At 42.1% G+C, this 22,526-nt stretch overlaps 1 long non-coding RNA gene and 1 other non-coding gene across 2 annotated transcripts; one reads left to right on the top strand and one right to left on the bottom strand.

The window, feature by feature from the left end:
• The first annotated feature begins 11,387 nt into the window (after positions 1-11,387).
• Positions 11,388-11,551, top strand: LOC119233134 (U1 spliceosomal RNA). The gene has a single exon (XR_005122286.1). It is a non-coding gene; the product is annotated as a U1 spliceosomal RNA (small nuclear RNA).
• On the bottom strand, positions 11,439-22,070 carry LOC119232573 (uncharacterized). The gene is made up of 3 exons (XR_005122157.2): positions 21,837-22,070; positions 12,582-12,761; positions 11,439-11,548 (listed from the first exon to the last, which is right to left on the bottom strand). It is a non-coding gene; the product is annotated as an uncharacterized LOC119232573 (long non-coding RNA).
• Positions 22,071-22,526: the final 456 nt, after the last annotated feature.

Below are 22,526 nucleotides of genomic sequence, written 5' to 3'. Positions count from 1 at the left end.
GGGGGGGGGAGCAGAGAAAGGAGGGATTGGGGTCAAAAAGGGGGTTGCAATTGTATGGGGAATATAAAAAAAATTAAAAAAAAAGAGTGGTTCTATTCAATTCAGCCAAAGAGAAAAAGTAAAATCCCAAAATGAACTTCTACAGACACTGACACAAAGCACTCAAATATCCCAAATACTCTGTTTCTAAACAGTAGCTGTAGTTTCTTATTTACTATACTAATTGTAATTAAATAGTTTCATTTATATAAACCAAATCTCATCCTAGAGTCACAGAATTTGCAAAATAGGGATAAATATTTCTACCAAGACTAGCAAAAATACAGTCCTAAATCGAATTTTTCCTAGGCTCTTTTCAGTGCTTAGTCACTTCTGCCTATTTACAAGGAAACCATTTCACATCTCAAAGGAGGCAGGGATTTTTATTCCAGACTGTCATGTCACCTGAGCTGCCTTAGACATTTGTTTCCATGCAACTCAAGAGAAGGAAGCAGCCAGCTAAGCATACTACCCCCCTCCAGAACACAACCAGAAGCCAGTAGAGTACTCTGTATTCTGCCTCTGTCTGCACTTACAAAGAGCTCTGGGTTTGTAGAAAAGCAGTTTTGTTCCCTAATACCAAATGCAAAAGGTGAGAATTAAAATGTAGCCTGAACTATCCCTGTCTCCTCTCTGATAACCACCAGAAGTGCCTCCCTTCTCTTCTACTTGAATAGAAACAGCCAGCAGATTCTTCTGGAATTCCAGGTGTCTGCAGCAGACTGGACATGTTGGGGGGAAAGGATGTCCTGAACAAACTCCACAAATATGGTTTATGGACTCACCCCCACTTCAGACCAAAGATACCTAAGACACCAAGAACTACAAATCCCATAATGTCATCATCACTGAAGGGAGGACTGCTGGGACCTGAGCGTGCAGTTAAGCAGCCAGGTTTGGTATAAAACCAGACACGTGGGCCACGAGGGTCTCTTGGGTTTTTTGCCAGCTCTCAGCGTGCCACTGGGGTTCCAGCTCAGCAGAACTGGTAGGATGCATTCACGAATTTATCTCCCTCTCTTTCCCGAGTTATTCATTTCTTCAATTCCCTTTCTTTTGTAAGTAAACCCTTTAATAACCTTTTGTATGTGCCTGCAATTAAGTATTATTATAAGTCCCTTTTAAGCCCGCAGGTGAGGACCTACAGTCAGGTAACCCATTTCATATCGGGTTTGCCCTGTAACAGACATCTCTCCTGAGGTAACTAACAAAACCTGAAACTAAAGACTACCAAGCGTTGAAGGAATACTTCCAAGAAAGTAGCTAGCCTTAAAACCTTAAAATCTGATAACATTGTTTCAGCCAGAGGCAAGAACAAAGTGCAAGGTTTTCCACGAAAGGTTATTTAAGAGACAACCCTAGGCAGAGGCAAGTTTTTAAGTACCTACTATGTGTCCAGCATGATATCCAAACATTCTACTCACTCTTAAAAATGCAAAGCACTGTTTACAGAAAAACACCTGTAAGTACTTTCTCAACTAGATTCAGTAGCACCCTGCCAAAACGAATCACATTTTTTTCAAACATTACTCCAGGTAGTAAAGTCTGGCCCGATGTGATCAAATCATCATCTGAAGCAGAGTTTAGTACATTTCCCAGAGGTATTAATGAAGGATTCTGACAACCAACTTGGATTATTTAGGGCTGATTTTCCTTCTAAAAATAAAAGTGTGATGAAAGTCACCATTTCCTCGACTTCAACAGACACCTCTCTCCTCGTTATTCCCAAATACCCCATAATAATAATAACTTTACGCACGTTTGCATCTTTATGAATAAAATATAAAGGCATTAATGAACTTCTTCTTGAGCGCGAAGACTGCAACCCGAAGAGGTTAAGGAATTGGCCTAGAGCTTGCCAGTAAAGGATCCAGGTCCTTTAGACTCCCAGGCCCCAGAACTTAAAATTAAACCACCCAGCTTCAAGGGACGCCACTAAATCCAGCTAATGTTCCCAATTAGTTTTCTATCACAAAACCTCTGCAGCTTGGCTCCGAACGGGGGTGGGGGCACCCACCAACACCTAAGGCAATTCCTTTTTAACGAATACAGCGCACGTTCCCGATTGCCACCCACCCCACGGGCAGAACCCACGTGCGGGTCCCGGCGCTGCCTAAGCAGCTCGCTCTCCGCGCCCCCCGGCCTCCGCCAGGTCCCCGAGTCGCCCCACGCCCTTCCCTCCGCCTCCCGCCCGCGCCGCCCACCCCCTCCCCAGCGGCGGCCGCCCGGCCCCAGCCCCCGGGCCCCCGCGCCGCCCTCGCGCGCCGCCCGCTCCGGAGCCCGCACGCTCCCACCTCGGCCCCGCGGGGTTCCCCCCCGGCGCGCGCGAGCCCTTCCCGCCGCCCGGAGGAGCCCCGGCGAGCCAGCCCCGCGCAGGCCGCGCCCGCCGCGCCTGCCATGGTGGGCGCTCACCGTCAGGCTGAGGAGCCGGGCCCGGCTGCGCCATGGCCAGGTGGCCGGCCTCGGGGAGCGGGGATGGGCGGGGAAGCGGCGTCCAGCGCTGCCGCGGGCTCAGCTGGCGGGAGAGGCGTCGACCGAGCCGCCGCCGCCTGCGCCCAGGGAGGAACCGCTAAGGCTGGAGCCGCCGGTGCCGCCACAGCCCCGGGCAGAGACGGACCCGAGCGCCGACCTCCGCCTCCTCATCCTGACAGCGGGAAATAAGCAGTGCGCATGCGCGGGGGGATGGGGCGGCACGTGACGTCGCCCCAGGGAGGGGCGGGGCTTCTCCTGAGGCGGGGGAGGGGCGGGGAGGGGCGAGGGCGGGAGGCCAGGCTGGAGGCGCTGGGTCCGCCGCGGGACGCGGAGGGAGGCTGCAGGGAGGAGGGAGGGAGCGGTGGGATGCGCGGGGTGGGGCGGAGGGGGGGCACGTGGGCGGCGAGGGAGACTCGGCCTCTTGGAGGGCGCCTCCCAGTCGCCCGCTTTGGCAGAGAAGGACAGGAAAATAGATAAAGAGGGACCAGGGAGGAGGCCGGCTGGTGGAGTGAGTGTGAGTCTACTCTGCCTCTCGCCTCACTGTGTGACCTTGGGCGAGTCATTTCACTTCTTTAAGCTTCTTGGCCTCCATCCGTATGATGACTGAGAAATTTTTTAATGAAGTAAAGTATGAAGCACTGTTTGAGACTTAACTTTCCATTAAGCGTCTATGTGCAACGTGGCTTCAGTGGCAGGGGCTGGGATAGACGCTGGGGAAAGAGCCCAGCCACTCTCCCTGCACTCCTAGGAGAGGAGAGACAGGCGCCTACAGCGCTGCCTTTACACCTAGGGAAGAGAGCAGGCTCCAGGCCAGTACTTTAAAGCCTCCCTCTAAGGCACCCTCTGATCACACTCTTTCCACACAATGCGGAATCTACAAGGTCCAAGGGACATGCCCATCTGGCACCCGTGCTCCTCCAGAATCAAGTTCTGGGGACCTGTGAACCCAGAATTCCCTCCCAAATGCCTGGATGCTGTAGCTTCTCCCCCCAGGTCCATTTTCACTATGGCAAAATCTTGAGCAACTTTAAAAGTAGCTGAGGGGCCACTGTGTTTTGGGGGAGGTGGCACAGTACTTGGACATCTGAGCTTCTGGACATCAGACCCCCCCTAACGCAGAACAGAGATGGGAATAGAGGGCAGATGTGCCATGAGCTAAAAGCCCATCAGGTCTGGAGCTCCTCTACCTCATTCAAGTGCATACATCTGAGTACAGGAATTCTAAATTTGAACCTGGTCTTTCACCTCCTTAAAAATATGTATTTGTGAAGGTAAAAGAGTACATTGAGATTAACAATTATTTGGAGTAATTTGTAATTTTAAATTAATTTAGGTAAACATGTGGCATCTATTATACCTTTGTCTCACAATCCTGCTCACATTAGGAAGGGCTTCAACAGAGACTTCAGTGTTTTGAGCAGGTAACATCCTTGGATGGGTGGTATGTTGGGGAGAGAGCAAGCAGTACTATTTCCTCCACCCCAGCCCCACCCCCAGTTCCCTCAGAGATGACTTTCCTGGGTGAGCAAATTTGCACTTGGCAATGAGAACCTTTGTCCCACATAGGGTAGCCCAGTGTATCTTCTACCTTATTGTGATGACTAACACAAGGCAGAGGTCACAAAGATAGCAGATATTGATGCCTTTTACTATAGGGGCTCGTTTCAGTGAAGAAGAGGCCCATTTATTGCCTCTTCTGGGATTCCAAGCCAGGCCCTTAAGATCAATGTCATTTGGAAGTGGTTAGACTGGTGGTTTAGACACCTAGATCTCCCTCTGCTAAGGAGGTGGTCTAAAAAGCAATTTTGAAATCAATCAAGAGTTATGTGCATTTTCATATTTTTAAGTAAACCCTAACACACAGCAAGTTCACCCCTAGGTATATATTCCTAAGAAAATTGGCATGTGCTCAAAGCTTTTATTAAGTGCAAAAGATGTGATTCTTGTGTTCTGAAGGAAATTGAGAAATAAGATTTAAACATATGAAATAATTGTCAATTACATTGCACATGTACCCCAGGGGACACATACAAAAATATTCAAGGTGGTAGAGTTCCTCATCCATTAAATAAATGACCCAAATGTTCATCAACAGGATAAGGAAATAAATTCTAAAATGATCATACAACTTTACCACATTGAAAATGACCAAACTTGAATCCATTTAATTCTCAATCTGGGAAGCACAAACTTTAATGTAGTCTAGGTGAGAAATATTGGGGTTATTTGCCAATTAGGGGTTTTAATTAAGTAAATTCGATGCAGCTGCCAGAAAACTTTTTTTTTTTTTTTTTTTTTTTTGTGCTTCATTAGTATCAGAGTGTAGATTATAGAAGGTGATGCCTGTCCTGCACTTTGCCCTGATTGGGTCACATCAGCGGTGCTGATAGTGTTTGTTCTGGGGCACCATTACTTAAAGGGCACACTGACTGGCTGAGGTGGGTGGAGCCACAGGGAATGTGGAAACTGAAATGATGTGTGCAAAGTACTTGGAGGTATCAGAGGAAGGTACTTCCGCATTGAGTTGAGCATGGGGGTGGGGGAAGATGTGTTGGGCTATGAAGACTATCATCAGACCCTGGAGGATAGTGGATACAATTATGTTGTAGGGCCAGAGATTGCATTTAGTTCAACCTAAAGGAGAACTTTTTCTCAGTTGGAGCTCACCAGACACAAGGCTACCTTTCAGAGAGTGAGTTGCCTGTCTCTGCAAGTGTACAAGTAGAACTGACTGGCAGTTGGTCAGAGGTTCTGTGAAAGAAATTCCTAATGGCACTGTCCCATTTACACTAGATAATTCCCCAAGGTTAAAAATGTCAAGTTTCTTTACTTTGGACAAAAGTATATCACGTTAATTATCTCATATTGATTAGGAGTTCTTATTCCAGTTCTATATTAGCTCTTCATTAATAATATGAAATGGTATCCATTATTACTAAATGAAGTTTGCTAGGTAGATAAGTAACTTTATATCTGGTGTGGTCTCCCCTCTCAGGATTCCTCTTTTATTGGCGACCACACCGTGACATAATTGCCTGGAAATAAAAATGGCTGACATTTACTGGTGTATACCATGTGCTCGGTACTGGGCAAAGTACTTTATCCTTGCAATGACTCATTTAATCCTCTTAAGAACCTTACAGTGGGAAGGTAGGGAGTAGGAGTAAGGGGGGTCTGTTGTTAACCCCATTTTATAGATAATGAGACCAAAAAGGTTAAATAATTCTTCCAAGGTCACAGAGTTAATAAGTAAGTAAAGCTGGAAATTAGACCCAGGCTATCTGGGTCCACTGACTGTATGTGTAACTCCATTGCTATGCTGCCAACTAAATTCATGTCTTTCTCCCATTGGGGAACAATAACAACTCCCAGAAAATGGGAAGAGTCATTTATTTCTAACATATATCAATTGCCTGACATAAGAAACGCTCAGTAAATACTTACTGGTTGAATGAGTGAATGAATGGATAAATAAATAATATTAGAAGTAGATGGAACAGAGCTTCCCTGGTGGCACAGCAAGTTGAGCACAGCGCTGTGAAGCTGCCCACAGCCTCTGTGGCACTGGTTCGATTCCAGCCCCTGGGGAGATTCCCACCTCTCCTGCCTCGCCCGCTGCTCCCCTCAGCAGTGTATTTCGGTCCTTCTGACTGTTCTGCTCCCTGCTCTGTCTCTGGTAGATTCTCTCACCCTCCCGCGCCTCTGGCCTGTACCCCAGTGCTTGTATAAATAAATAAATCTTCAAAAAAAAAAAAGTAGATGGAACAAATAATAAGGAATCCTTGCTAGTGACATGTATGTGCAATCTGCAGATGAAATCTTTGTGATTCAACTTGATTTGGTCATCATTAATCTATTTCTCAACTCTCATTGGATTATAGAACATAAGTTTAACCATTAACATTAATAATAATACTTAACCACTTAACTACATGGTGAGTACTACATGTTAGAGATCTTACCTCAGTCCTCATAACAGCCCTTTGAAGTAGGTTCTATTCATTATTTAGAAAGGTTAATCGACCAGCCCAAGTTACATAGTAAATGGAAGAAGGAGATTTCAACTCCAAATTTCTCTGACTCCAAAGCATATACTTTTTTGCTATCAGTGCTGGCTACCCATATCTATCAGAAACCAACGAATACCCCTGTAACTCCTATACCATTGCCAATGAAATTCATTTTCAGAATTTTCAATCATATCTCCAAAAGCTATCCTCCCTTATATTTTTGTGCATCTTTTTCAAAAATTTCCAGTCCTAATTCTAAATTAAAAAGATAAAGCAAAAATACCCCCCAAACCTCTCCTCTCCTACACACACACAATCCCACACTTTTCCCCAGAACTATTATTATCAGCTTTATATGAATCCTTTCAGATATTTTTCTATGCATCTATGAACATGTAGGGTAGGGTCATGTGTCTCTGTTTTATGTTCCTTACATAGATAAGATCAAATTGTTCATATTACTTTTTAACTTTTCCTGCGATTAAACATATTCATGTATCTATTTAACTGAGGTAACTATGGTTTATGACATTATATAAGTTTCTAAATATATTATTCTAAGTGTGGTTTTTTTCCTTTAAAAATACAGACCAGTACATATAACTCTATTCAATCTTTTTGACTGCCACATAGTTTTCATTTTAGTAAATGGTTAAGTTACAATTTTTCTCTATTTACAATGCAGCAAGGAACATGCATGTATATTTTGACACTTATATGAGAGGTTTTCCAGGATATATACCTATACACTTGGAATTACTAAAATCAAAGATCATAAACACCGTTTCATTATCATCACAGACAAATTACTATCATGGGACCTCCCTGGTGGTGCAGGGTTTAAGCACTGCACTATGAAGCAATCCATAGCCTCTGCAGCACGAGTTCGATCCCTGGCTGACCAGGGAGCAACCCACATGGCACAGCAAACCTCTCCTGTCTCACCCGCTGCTCCCCTAAGCAGTGTTTTTCAATCTGCCTGTTCTGCTCCCCACCCTGTCTCTGGTGAATCCACTTACCCCCTGCATCTCTGGTCTGTACCCCAGCTCTTGTATGCATAAATAAATAAATCTTTAAAATAAAAAAAAAAATTACAAGCTTTTTAAAAAAATTACTATAAAAAAGTATCATAATGTATATTCCACTCAACATGTGTGAACATCTTTGCACATACCATTGCTGGCTTTTATCAATCTTCTTTCGCTTACCAATTTGATGGGCAAGAGATTATATATTAATGACATTTTAGTAAGCATTTTCCTGAATATCAATGAGGTTAGGAATCATTTTACATTTTATTAGCTGTTTGCATTTCATCTACCACAGATTTTATTTATCTTTGGATATTTGTCACTGGTTGTTGTGTTTTATTATTGACTTAAAAGAGTTCTTAACATCTTGTAGATATTAATCTTTTATATGTAAAATATGAGGTATTTTCTTCCATTTTGTTATTTGTCTTTTAGTATTAATAATACTAGTAGTGTCATTTATTTACAGAATTTTAAGGTTTTTTGGTTTTTTTAATTAATTTTTTTCAAGATTTATTTATTGTGCATACAAGAACTGGTGTGTAAGCCAGAGGTGCAGGGGGTGAGAGGATACACGAGAGTGGGGAGCAGAACAGACAGATCTACTGAAATACACTGCTGAGGGGAGCAGCAGGTGAGGCAGAAAAGGTCTGCTGCACCATGTGGGTTTCTCCCTGGCTGGCAGGTTTTCAAGCTCATGCTGCAGTGGTTGGCAATAGCTTGATAGAGCTGTTTTTAACCCCTGCACCACCAGGGAGGCCCCAGAATTTTAAGTTTTAATTGTCAATTTATCTATCTTTCTATAGCTTTTTTCCCCTCTCTCCAAGAAGGCCTTTCAACCCTAAATCCATAAATGGGCAATGATTCTGTGAACATTTTCCCAGTATGCGTATATCTTTGGTTTTTCATGTTTTCCTTTTTAATCTATTAGGAATGACTTTTTACATGGTGTTAGGTAGGGGAACTAACTTTATTTTCAGGTAGACAAGTAATTGTGCCCAAATAATTATTCCCCCAATAATTTGAAATGCTATCTTTATTATTGATAAATTCCTATAAATATATTAACTAGAATTATTTCAGTTGCAAGGAAAAAAAACTCTCAAACCATTTTAAGGAAAGAAGAAAAATTTTCTCATGTAACTTTCCAAAGGGAGAGGCTTTGAAAAAATTAACTAGAACAATGGAGGATGGGAGTGGAGCTATCTGAGTGGGACAATGGAGGCAGCAATTAGAAGCTATGGAAAAGAATAGTCATGCAAAAAAAAAAGATAAACTTTAAAAAGTATCAAGAATATTAAAAGGTTTAGTATGTCCAAGAGACAAAAAATAAAAGGGGGTCTCCCTGGTAGTACAAGGGGTTAAGACGCAACCTATGAAGTTATCCGCAGCCACTGCAGCATGAGTTCGATCCCTGGCCAGGGAGCTACCCACATGGTACAGCAGACCTCTCCTGACTCACCCGCTGCTCCCCTCAGCAGTGTATTTTGGTCAATCTGCCTGTTCTGCTCCCCACTCTGTCTCTGGTGAATCTCTCACCCCCGCACCTCTGGCCTGTACCCCAGTTCTTATATGCATAAATAAATAAATCTTTTAAAAAAATTATAATAACCAGGGACCAGAGTAGAGGAAAGCCAGAGTGGTAAGTGGGAAAGGAGAGGGAGGCCAGAGTCAGTCCTAAGACATTGATGCCACAACATGAACTAAATTATATTCTGTCTTTAAAAACAAAATTCAACTTAGTAAATCTTCAGTATTTCATCAGCTTTATTCAATGATTCATGAATTGAGTAGCATCCCATCTAGTAAACAGAAAGGAACTCTGAGGACCTGTGTAAAATGAGAGATTTTTATATGCAGAAGGAGTGGAAATAAGGAAGTTACACTAGGTCAAAGAGCAGTCTGATTATAACAAAGTCACTTTCTTGAAGGGGATGGCAGGGGGTTTTTCAGGAAGATTACCTAACTATTGCTGGTTAGGTGATTCCTGATTTACTGGTTTAAGATTCAACTTCTTAAATGTAATTTAATCTGTAATCAAATTAAGTATTGGCAAGATATAAAAGAAATCCAAACTGGGACTGGGAAAGAAGGAAAACTATCACTATTTGCAGATGGCATGAATATATATGTAATATATATATATGATTAGTATTCCATATATATTGTTTTGTTTTTATATTGTTTTGAAAGATGAACTCTTGTTATTCTGGATGGAAATGGAGGGGATAATGCTAAGCAAGATAAGTCAGAAGGAGAAAAACAAATACCAGATGGTGTCACTTATTTGTAGAGTATAGAGAAATAAGACAAAGGATCAGACAGAACCAAACCAATAACAAATCCTAGCAGTCTGACCATAGAATTGAGGATACCACAATGGGAGGAGGAGAGGAAGGGTAGCAAACAGGATGGTGGAGGGTACACCATGGACTATAATGGAGGACTATGGGTGCCTTGGTTGTGGGTGTGGTTTGGTAACATACATCTGATGAAGTGTGATTCTATATCTCTGATAATATACAGTATCGTAAACCAATATTCCCTGAAGAAAAAAAAAATATTGATATAAGAACAACAAAAATAAAGTCTTGGTTTGGTGACATAAGGCTTAGTACAAGAGACTTAATTTTGGGTCTGCTGTCGTATTTTTTTTTTAAGATTTATTTATTTATGCATACAAGAGCTAGGGTGTAGGCCAGAGGTGTGGAGGGTGAGAGAATTCACCAGAGACAAAGTGGGGAGAAGAACAGGCAGATCCACTAAAATACACTGCTGAGGGAAGCAGCGGGTGAGACAGGAGAGGTCTGCTGTGCCATGTGGGTCAATTCCCCAGCCACAGATCCAGCTGGTGCTGCAGTAGCTGCAAATTGCTTCATAATGCTGAGACTTAGTCCCTTGTGCCACTGGGGAGGCCCATTGTCATCTTAATATCTATTTTATTCCATCTATTATGGGAGGCCATCAGAAAGTTTTTAATGGAAGTGCTACATGGTGCAATTTACACTTTTAAAGGGATAACCTTGTTTACTATATGAAAAATAAATTATAGGAGGGAGGAAGGGTAATGATGGAAGTGGGGAAGAGTTAAGAGGTGCTGCCATAGTCAGTGATGGTAGTTTCATCCAGCATGATACCAGGGAAGATATAGAAAATGGACAGATGTTGGATATGACTTATGAGATAAGGATTTGCTGAGGAGGAAAGAGCTCTGTTTTTGTCAAGAACACCTATTGAGTATCTAACTGGAAATGTCAAATAGATAGTCAGGCATACAAATTTGGAGCTCAGGCAGGGGGATATGGTTAAGAAGTCAACAGTTCAGATGGTATTCATAATCAACAGCCAGAATATACAAAGAGCACTGTAAAAATCTAAAGAGACAAAACTGAAAACTTATAGAAAAGTGGGCAAAGGACTTGAAGATTCATTTTTAAAAGACATTAAAAGTTCATTTTAAACATATTAAAAGATGCCCAAATTCACTCAAAACACAATGCAATTGAAACATTGAGATACTGTTTCTTATCCATTGAGTGACAAAGTTCAAAAGGTTGACAACCTCCTGTACTAGTGAAGCTGTAAGGAAAACAGGCACTCATTTATTTACATTGCCGCTGGAAACACACTTCAAATAAAAACAAGCCCTAAGAGTGAAGGTTTTCAAGTGACAGCCAGACAGATCTAATAGTGACAATTGTCTGAGTTGGGTTTTTGGGGGAAGTTCAAAGTTGTTCTATTCCCTCCAGGGAGGCCCAATTATGGCATTATTTTTAATAGCAAAATATTAAAACAACCCGTATGCCACCTACATTGAAAACTTGTTCAATTAAAGACACCTACCTGGCAAGGGAGACACCATGATCACAACGATGGTTTTCCCCAGGTGAGGCTCAGCCGTTGTACTCTGGATGTGCTGACCTCTGTGATTTCCCCAAATGTGGGAAAATTGAATGCATAATTTGTAGAAGTGGAGGACTGCATTCACACTTTGCCCTAAGAAAAAAATGAATATATAAAGATGATACATATGCACAATTGAATGATACATGGTCATAAAAGAGAATATATAAGAGTTTTATGTGTTACTATAAAGTGAATGCCAAGATATCTTATTAAGAGAAAAAAATCAGAGTTTAAAAAAATATGTAAAGTATGGAAATGCACATGCAAGTGTCTTTCTAGAGTCCCAAATTAAATCAGAGATTATCAAAGCCCTCTATGGAAATCTCATTCCCAAGTTTTTCCTTTTTATTTTCCCCTTGGAGTTATTTAAAAATTAAATCATCAAAAGATAGTCATGTTGGGCCTCCCCGGTGGTGCAGTGGGTTGAGCACAGCACTGTGAAGCTGTCCGCAGCCTCTGCAATGTGGGTTCGATTCCTGACCAGCCAGGGAGATACCCACATGGTGCAGCAGACCTCTCCTGTCTTGCCCACTGCTCCCCTCAGCAGTGTTTTTGGTCCATTTGCCCGTTCTGTTCACTATTCTGTCTTTGGTGAAGCCTCTCACCCTCCTGTGCCTCTGGCTTGTACCCCAGTTCTTGTATAAATAAATAAATCTGTTTTAAAAAAAAAAAAGTCATGTTGTATTCCATTAAATTGTAGCTCTTAACAAAACCAATCAATAAATTAACAAATATCCCAGTTTCTCCTGTTTTGTTCTTTGGTCAGCCTTTCACTAGTCCCAACTGGTATTACCACCTCAAGCAACTAAGATATAAGCGATTGCAGCTATTTTTTTTTCCAACAAATACCTGGGAATAGGACTGCTAGGCATAGAATAAGTTCTGAGTCACTTCAAATAAAAACAAGCCCTAAGAGTGAAGGTTTTCAAGTGACAGCCAGGCAGGTCTAATAGTGACAATTGTCTGAGTTGGGCATTTGGGGGAAGTTCAAAGTTGTTCTGTTCCTTCCAGTGGCTGCTAAGCTTCTGTTTTTCATAGCTAGTACAGTTCCAAGGATACTGAAAAGCTGAGCGGAAGATGGTAAGAGAGTAAGTTAAAATGCCAGAAAGCCTTCTATTCTTACCTAGATTCTTCTTAGATTCAGCTGTTTTCCTTGGATAAATCTTCCTTGAAGTTTAGCAAGCCTTTGATTACTTTTCAGAGTTCTGAAAAAGTTGATTTCGACAACTTTTGCCAGTGTTCTTGTTACTTTTATGGAGGAGTAGATTTTCAGAGATCTTTGTCATTCTGGAAGTGCTTCTATCTTTATTCATTTTTTTCCCACAATAAGAAACAGAATAAATCAGAGACTATTAATAATCACTATACAGGGTATAATTATCAAGCAACTTTGGGTATATTATAGGATAAAGCAAATGAACAAATACATTGATTTTTGTTGAAAACCAGGTTTCTCATAATAGGAGAAGGAAAGTACAAATAGAGGAGACAATGGTAGAGAGGTATTTGCTGAATTTAAATTGTGTATTTTTTCATAAGTTCAAATTTTTGCTATGTCCACTCCATGGACTTAGAACCAATGATATCCCAGTAGCAATGAACATATCTAGTATCCAGTCCTTGGTTTCTAAATACTACACCCCATTAAAAGAAACAATATTTCAAGAAATGGATGATTCCAGGACGGGGGCAGGCAAAGTAGAAGGTATACCTGGGACATTTAATGTCAGAAATCAAAGAAGACTGAAGACTAAAGAAATGGCAATGTCCGTAGGATAAGAGTTTAACATGATTCCCATTGGCCAAGTTAGTGACATGCATGATAAATATACATGCTAAAATTTGAATATCAAGATGAGTAAAGTTGATGCATTCTGTTTTCCCATTAGTCCAAGTAATACTAAAATGAAAAAGAGAAACAGAAATGCAAAGTTCTTCATTACAGAAGAATTCTAAGTTATAATCATACAAAGAATGGCAGAATAAAAGAAAGTAACCATTCTGCAACCCCCATTGTAATAGTTGTTTAGGCGAGGATCATCTGTTGTATCTGAATCTAATCATGAGCAAACTATCAGATGAATCTAGAGTTTCTCAACTTCTGCACTACTGACATTTTGGGGTGGATAATTCTTTGGTCTGGGAGCTATTCTGTGCACTATAGGAAGTTTAGTAGCACCCCTGGCCTCCACCCACTAGATGCCAGTAGATTGTTATGCATTGAATGTGTAAACTGCCCCTCCCCCCACAATTCATATGTTCAAACCCTAACCCACAAGGTGATGATTTTAGGAGGTGGGAACTTTAGGAGGTGTTTAGGTCACGAGGGTAAGCCCTCCTGAATGGCATTAGTGTCCCCATAAAAGAGACCAGAGAAAATTCCCTCCCACATTTCACTTTTTAAGATATATATAAATATACTTCACCAGATACTCAACCTGCCAACACCTTGAACTCAGACTTCTCAGCCTTCAGAATGTCAAAAAATAAGTTTCTGTTGTTTATAAGACACTGGTTTATGGCATTTCATTACAATAGCCCTATATGTCTAAGACACACCTGCCCCTTTGTGATAACCAATAATATCTCCAGACATTATCAAATTTCCCATGGGGAACAAAATCACCCCTTTTGAGAGCCACTAATCTAGAAAGCATTCTGTAAAGAATAGACTTTTGAAAACAGTCAATATTGTGGAAAACAACAAAAGACAGGGGAGGGATGATCTTTTTAATAATGAAAGAGACTAAAGGTAATGATGAAATTTTATGAGTAATTCTTGATTAGACCTTGGATTTAAAAGAATTATTTCTCTTTTTTTTAAGATTTATTTATTTATGCATACCAGAGGTGGGGTGTAGGCCAAAGGTGCAAAGGGGGTGAGAGGATTCACCAGAGAGAATGGGGAGCAGAACAGGCAGACTGAAATATGCTGTGGAGGGGAGCAGCGAGCGAGACAGGGATCCAACTAGTGCTGCACTGGCTGCAGATAGCTTCATAATGTTGAGACTTAATTCCTTGCACCATCAGGGAGGCCCTAAAAGAATGATTTCTATATAGATCATAGTTCAGAGATTTGGGAAAATTTGAAAATATACTGCATAGTGATTAATTTATTGTTAATTTTCTTAGCTATAATAATAGTTTTATAGTTCTTTAGGAAAATACTTCAGTTTTGGAAGGTAGATGTTAAAATATTTAAAGGAACTGTATCATGTTGATTGAAATTTGTTGAAGCCAAGGTTGAGCCAAAGTGTATAGGGTGGGGAAGAGATGGAGAAATTACACACACAAATATTGGCAAAATGACAGCAACTGATGAATATCACTGAAAAGTACATATATACTCATAATTATTACTCTTCAAACTTGTAGGTAAATTTGAGATTTTTCAAAGCAGGAAGTTGAAGGGAAGTGTGATAAAATGCATAGAGCAGGGAAAAGTAGGTAAACAGGTTGGAAATCATTTAGAGAGAATATAGAAGAGAGAAGACTACCGAGGACAGAGTCATGGGGAAGCAAAAAATGTTGAGAAGAAGAAAAACAGGGGAGTATGAAATCCTGAAAGCTCAAGAAGAAAGTGTCTTGAAAAGGACAAAGCATTCAAGAGCATCAAATGCTTCTGAGAAGTTCAATAAGGTGCCAAAGAAAAACTCAAACGGGCCTCCCTGGTGGCGCAGGCAGTTGAGCTGTGAAGCTGTCCACAGCCTCTGCAGTGCAGGTTCGATCCCGGCTGGCCGGAGAGAATTCCACAGGGCGCAGCAGACCTCTCCTGTCTCACCCACTGCTCCCCTCAGCAGTGTATTTTGTCAGTCTGCCTGTTCTGTTCCCTGCTCTGTCTCTGGTGAATCCGCTCACCCTCCCGCGCATCAGGCCTATACCCTGGTTCTTGCATAAAAATAAATAAATCTTTTAAGATTTATTTTTATTTATTTATACAAGCATTGGGCACAGTCAGAAGCGCGGGAGGGTGAGGGAATTCACCAGAGCCAGAGCGGGGAGCAGAGCAGGGAGAAGGACGGAGGGTACACTGCTGGGGGGGGAGCAGCGGGCGGCAGGAGAGGTCTGCGCGCCATGTGGGACCCTCCTCCGGTGGCCGGGGAGCAGCCGGGGATCGAACTGGCGCTGCAGAGGCTGCGGGCAGCTTCGCAACCCAGCGCTCAACCGCTGTGCCACCGGGGAGGCCCCAATAAATAAATCTTTTTAAAAAAGAAAAGAAAAACTCAAACAAGCAAACATTTGCTTGGGTAGATGTAGGTCATGGTGACCTTAATAAAAGAGTGAGGACAAGAGCTTGATGAAGTGGTTTGTGGGAAAGATGGACATGAGGAAGGAGAGCAAGAAGAGACCTTCAAATGATGAGTTTGAGAAAGAGAAGAGAGAAATGAGGTGAGTTGAAAGAGGACTGTGTTTGAAGGAGGTTTTAGTTCTGTTTATATTTTAGAAGATGAATGATACAAAGATATGTCCCTATGCCACTGAGAATGATCCAGTAGAATGTCAAAGAGGGGAGACTGCAGGAGTGAAGTCTTTGAGTAGGTAAGGGGGATGGACAGAGAGCATGTGGAAGGGTTGCCATGGTGGAAAGAGGAGGTAGAGAGAGCTCCTCTGAATGAATCTCTTTTCTGGAGGGATCACTAAACAAAGACACCATTGGAATGAAGGGGAGATATTGGACATTTGATGTGAGAAATATGAAATAGTATCTCAGGAAGTGAAAAAAGAAAAATGAATAGTCTGATAGTGTTGCAAGCTCATTTGAGACTTATGGACATAAACTGAAAGTGAGTAATTTTAAATAAGTATGGTGAGTTGATTTTCTCTTGTAACATTCCCTTGTGTGGGTGCAGAGGTAGAGAGAGTAAGAAAATATTTGGATTTTATAATTTGTTGGCTGCTCAGAATCTGAACCCCTTTCCAATCTGTTAGAACCTCTTTCCTTTGCAGCTATGAGTTCATGACATAGGCAGTCTCTGCACTGTCCAGAATTTTTTGTTTTGTTTTTAATATTTTATTTTATATAATTATTACATCATTTTTCATTTTTTCACAATGTATGCATTTTCATTTTGCTTATATTCCCCATACAATTGCACCCCCCCTTATTTTGACCCTAGTCCTTCCTCTCCCCTTCCCTCCCCTCCACCCCCAGAAGTGTGTCTCTGGTTTATAGTTGCTTGTTGATTTTGATTTTTACTTTGTATTAATCAGTATTTTTCTTGGTCCCTTATTTAGGTTTTCTAAATTCCTGCTAAGAGTGAGACCATCCGGTATTTTTCTTTTTCTTTCTGACTTATTTCGCTGAGCATGATCCCTTCTAGCTCCATCCATGTTGCTGCAAACTGCATGTGTTTCTCTTTTGTGATTGCTGAGTAATATTCCATGGTGTATATGCACCACATCTTCTTGATCTAGTCATCTATTTTTGGGCATTTGGGTTGTTTCCATAGCTTAGCTATTGTAAATAGTGCTGCTATAAACATAGGAGTGCAGGTGCCCTTTGGAATTGATGTTTCTGTGTCCTTTGGGTAAATACCTAGGAGTGGAATTGCTGGATCATATGGAAGCTCTATCTTTAGTAGGTCAAGAAATCGCCACACAGCTCTCCATAGTGGTTGGACCAGTTTGCACTCCCACCAGCAATGTAGGAGAGTTCCTTTTTCTCCACAACCTCGCCAACATTTGTCCTGAATTTTTGAATGGGAGCTAAGGAATCAACAGAGGCAGTGGTGCATCATCACTGACTGTTACAGAGATGGAGACGGCAACATCCAGTTCCTAAAGGCACAGTGCCAGTGGAGCCATCAGCAACACCACTGAAGGATTGCCCCTCTGGGATGGCAGCAGAAGTGTCCTCACCAGTGGGTTCTATGCCATAATTTTGTTTGTGGTTCTCACTGCATAACCTCAAACCTGCTTCTCCAGCTCTCTTGGCAATACCTTGAGCCAGCCCAAGTCTATGCAATGGAAATTATTTAATTTATAAAATTGTACATTAATTATCATAAAACCATTGAGTTCATTTACAGATAAAGCAACAAACTCAACTTCCTATAAGAAGCAGACTTTGTGATCTGCACAAGCAAATACAATCTGTCAGCATAAATATAATTTACAAGTTTGTGGTTATCCCAAACTTTGTGGTAAAGGTTACATTCCTGTAAAATTAAACAGAAACAAAACACCTTTTGTGTTCTAACAAATGACTATCTCATGCAACAGCTGTAGTTCCTTCTCCTTGAATACCAGTGAACACATGGAGAGAGGAACTGACAAGGAAGCCAGGGTGTCTAGTTTAATCACGTATTCGATCTCTGGTGACAGCTGGCTAGTCTCCAGCTATGCTACCTTTTTCTTCTTTCTCTTGAGATTGCAATAACCTGCACAACACATGAATTCGCATATAATTTGGGCAAATACATTATTTCCTTTCCAGCCTTTTTATCAAATATCCCTATGACCAATTTTAACCTAATTTTAAACCAAGACTGGATTAAAGTTTTAAATCTTATCATTTTGAGCTACATTGACTCATTTTTTCCTCTGCACTCAATAATCCCACTTTTGCTTCTCAGGCCTCCTACATTAGGGTGTTGTTGCTGTTTATTGTTACTTCTTATTTTGCAAGTAAGAAATGCAAACCTTCAAGAGTTTGAGTCAGAAGCCACACAGCTAATTAGTGACTGCCAAGTTTTTGCTCAGATTTTTGTGGCAGCAAGTCCAAGCCTTTTTCGGGGTATTCCACAGCTGCTGGTTTCTTTGATGCTTGGTTTTTGTTCTAATTTGAATACCAAGAAGTTAATAATGATAGTTTTCTATGTTTATATAACAAACTACTTAGCCCATGAGGAAAGTTCTTCAACTAAATTCAAGATTATTTCAAAGCTTTTAAATTGAGTTTAAAAACACAGACTTTGTAAAGCTACTACTTTTATACAAAAATATTTATTTCAGTAAATTTGAAGATCATAAAAATGAATGTCAGAATGTTCTTAAATTGTATCTTACAAAGAAATGAGAATACGTTTTACACACTATTTTGCAAATTGCTTATTAATTTAACATATATGGTGTACTTTATTCCTGTACTTAAATGTTTAACTGATTTTTGTAGTATGCTATAGTATTTTAGTGTGTATTATTTTTTATTACTTATTACCCTATTGATGAGTATTGGACTAGTTTCTAATTAAAACCAGTGCTGCACTAATGAATAACTTCATAAATAAAGGTTTAATAGGTGAGTTTCAATTAAATGAGGATTACTTAAAAGTGAGAGTACATTTAAAATTATTTTTGGTACAAACTGCCAATTTTCCTCTCCCAAAAGACTTTGCAAATTTACTGCCCTACCAATAGTGAATAAAAATACCATTCCCCCACACCCTCATCAACACTGTATATTACTAGTCTTAAATTTTTGGCAAGCTGGGGGCCTCACTGGTGGCGCAAGGGGTTAAGACACAGCCTATGGAGCTGTCCGCAGCCACTGCAGCAAGGGTTCGATCCCCGGCCAGGGAGCAACCCACTTGGAGCAGCAGACCTCTCCTGACTTGCCCGCAGCTCCCCTCAGCAGTGCACTTCGCTCAATCTGCTTGTTCTGCTCCCCACTCTGTCTCTGGTGAATCCTCTCACCCCTCATACCTCTGGCCTGTACCCCGGTTCTTGTATGCCTAAATAAATAAATCTTAAAAATAAAATAATCCAGTCCAATTGTTTAAAAAATTTTTTTGGCAATCTGACAGGTGAAAATAAGTTTTCTTTTGTATTTCTCTAAGTTAATAAATTAATTGCCCATTTTTATTTTTAGTCTTAAATTATCTATTTATATCCTATCCCTTTTTAATCAGTGATGTACTACAATTTGTTCATCCATTCAGCCTAAGTTTATTAAATTGGCTTATTTGTCTTTTCATTTATTTATAGGAGCATTCTATATGTTATGGATATTAATCCTTTATCTGTTGAATGGGTTACAATTATTTTCTCCCAGCTTCATCTAATTTTGTAAAATCTATCCCAGTATGGAAGGTTTTGGTTTTTAGTATATACATTTTATATATATATATATATAGAGAGAGAGAGAGAGAGAGAGAAAGAAAGAGAGAGTCAAACTGGTAAATATGTACCTTATAGCTCCTAGTCTTTATAAATTTGTTCTGTCCTGCCATTTAGCTAAATTGAGCTCAGTCATAAATGATAAATAGAAGTTAGCCAGGTGAAGATAGGGGTAAGCATTCTAAGAGGAGAGATTGGAAAGGCAACCACACAAAAATGAGAAGTGCAGTGTTTTCCCCAAGCTGGCCTCCTTCTAATTGCTTCTATGTGCCCAGGGCCCTGTGGCTGAGAGCGCCCTGCTGTGTAACTGAGAGGTGGAGAGTAACTTAGTGTTTGCCTTAGATCTGCCCTCCCTAGGCAGGTTACTTTGGCCAAGGCACCAAACCCCAAGAATGACTTTATTTCATGTATTTATTCTTTCATTCAATATTTAAAGAGTAATTACTACATACCAGGCACTTTTTCAAGTACTGGTGGATACCCTGATGAAAACAACAATGTTCCTGCTCCCACAGAGCTTTTCTCTGGTGAAGAGTAAAATAAAAGCAAATAAAAGGCAATGTCACCCAGCAATGCGTTCTTAAACAAACAACATGAGGACCTCCCTGGTGGTGCAAGGGGTAAGACACAACCTATGAAGCAATCTGTAGCCACTGCAGCACGAGTTTGATCTCTGGCTGACCAAGGAGCAACCCACATGGTGCAGCAGACCTCTCCTGTCTTGCCTGCTGCTCCCCTCAGCAGTGTATTTCAGTCAGTCTGCCTGTTCTGTTCCCCACTCTGTCTCTGGTGAATCCTCTCACCCTCCCCGTGAATCTGGCCTGTGCCCCAGCTCTTGTATGCATAAGGGTAAGGTAAAAGTATCAGGCTTTTCTGCCCTCCCGCCATTAGGATAGATGAGGGAACCCTGTGGTCCTGAATGCATGCCTGATGGCAGGCCCCTGAAGTGGGTAAACCTGGGCTGAGAGACTGAGTTTATAAGGGCGGTGTCGCCGGGATGCCAGAGAAGCCAAGAACAAGCAGAAGCCAAGAGAAGAAGAGAAGCAGAGAGAGCCCAGATAGAGTCCAGATAGAGTGAAGATTTGCTGGGAGGACTGCCAGCCTCCCGGCCCCCCCAGCACCCCTGCCTGCCATATGCCTGCTAAATCTAAATAAAAGACCTGCAGAAAACCACTGAGGACTCTGACTCCTGCTTTACCCAGTCTGCTGGATCATAGAAAACCTGCTCAGTGGCCAGTCCTGCGTCTACAGAGGAAGTGGAAAGAGTGGGAATGTGGGGGCCTGAAAGGGGGTGAGGATGCTACTTAGATAGGGTGATTGGGGACAATTTCTCTGAGGAGCTATTTGAACAAAGAGTTGAATAATGAGAAGGAACCAGGAGTGTGAAAAGCTGGGGAACAGTATCTCAGGGAGGAGGACCAGCAAGTGTGAAGACCCTGAAAAAATCCGTCTTAGCGCAGCACACGACTGGAAAGACTGGTGTGACTGGAACTTGGTAAGGGAGCCAGAAGCTATAGGGCCTGAGGTCACAGAGTTTGGGTTGGGATGGTGCTCCAGTGAGGTCTTTCCTTCCAGCTTTCCTAGCACTTGTCCAGTTGACACCTGTTCTGCAACCATCCCAGGTCGGGTAGGTTCATTGTCATTTCAGGCAGCTTAAAGAGAATCTTGGCGGGGCCTCCCCGGTGGCGCAGCGGTTGAGCGCTGGGTTGCGAAGCTGCCAGCAGCCTCTGTAGCGCCGGTTCGATCCCCGGCTGCTCCCCAGCCACCGGAGGAGGGTCCCACATGGCGCGCAGACCTCTCCTGCCGCCCGCTGCTCCCCTCAGCAGAGTACTTTGGTCCTTCTGCCTGCTCTGCTCCCCGCTCTGGCTCTGGTGAATTCTCTCACCCTCCCGCGCTTCTGACTGTACCCAGTGCATGTATAAACAAAACAAACTAATGAATAAATAAATAAATAAATAAAACATGCCTCTAAAAAAAAAAAAAAAAGAGAATCTTGGCGCCCTTGGCATCATCCCCATGGGTTTATTTTTTAATAATACGCAGGGGAAACAAGCCAGCAGGAAGACAGCAACTTGGGCCCCCCTGCAAATCTCCACATGCTCTTTTCTCTCCTAGCTGTTCTCCACTACTCTCTACTGCACACTCTCCTCTGTGATACCACCCTAATAGCGTCAGCCTCCCGGCTCAAGTATGCCCACTTTCGCATGCCACACCATACTTCAGGTATCCACCAAGCACATTCTCCCAAGTGCCTCTTGCATTCAAGGCCACAGGTGATAGCCACAGAGGCCAACAGCGCAAAAGCCTGACCATCACTTACCCTATTGTCTGACTCCTTTAATGTCCCGACCCGCGGGATTCGGAGGCACGAAAAGAGAAGGGCTGAGGCTTGAAATGAGGGGCTTGAGACAACTTGACCCTAGCGTTTGCTTCTTTATTTTTCCTTTATCCTTTTCCTACTTTTACATATCTTTCTTTTCCCTGTCTTTCTTACTTCCCTGGCCTTCTCTCTGCTCCTCTCGCAGTACCCCTTGCCATATCTCCTTATAGTCTCCTCGCAGTCTCCCTCTCGTGGTTCCCTTCTTATACCCCGGTCGCTCCTCCCATCGTACTCTCAGTCTCGCGTGATTTACAGGAGAACGCAGGGGTTTCTCCGAAGGCGAAACAGTAAATCGAAACCTAATTCATCGAGCACATGTGCAACACGGCGCATGCTCCAGGCGGCTCCAGACATTTAAAATTTGTCCTGCCTCCTTCAATTTCTTTTATTTTTTTAGATTTATTTATGCCTACAAGAACTGGAGTACAGGCCAGAGATGCAGGGGGTGAGAGGATTCACCAGAGACAGAGTGGGGAGCAGAACAGGCAGATCTACTGAAATACACTGCTGAGGGGAGCAGTGGGTGAGACAGGAGAGGTCTGCTGTTCCATGTGAGTAGCTCCCTGGCCGGGGATCGAACTGGTGCTGAATTGGCTGCAGATAGTTTTAGAGTGCTTAAGCGGCTTCCCC

Source organism: Talpa occidentalis, unplaced genomic scaffold (assembly GCF_014898055.3).
Source record: "Talpa occidentalis isolate TD23 unplaced genomic scaffold, MPIMG_talOcc4v2.1 talOcc4.7, whole genome shotgun sequence".
In the NCBI taxonomy this organism is placed as follows: domain Eukaryota; kingdom Metazoa; phylum Chordata; class Mammalia; order Eulipotyphla; family Talpidae; genus Talpa; species Talpa occidentalis.
The sequence above is the reverse complement of the archived record's forward strand: the minus strand, read 5'-3'. Positions and strand labels throughout refer to the sequence as shown.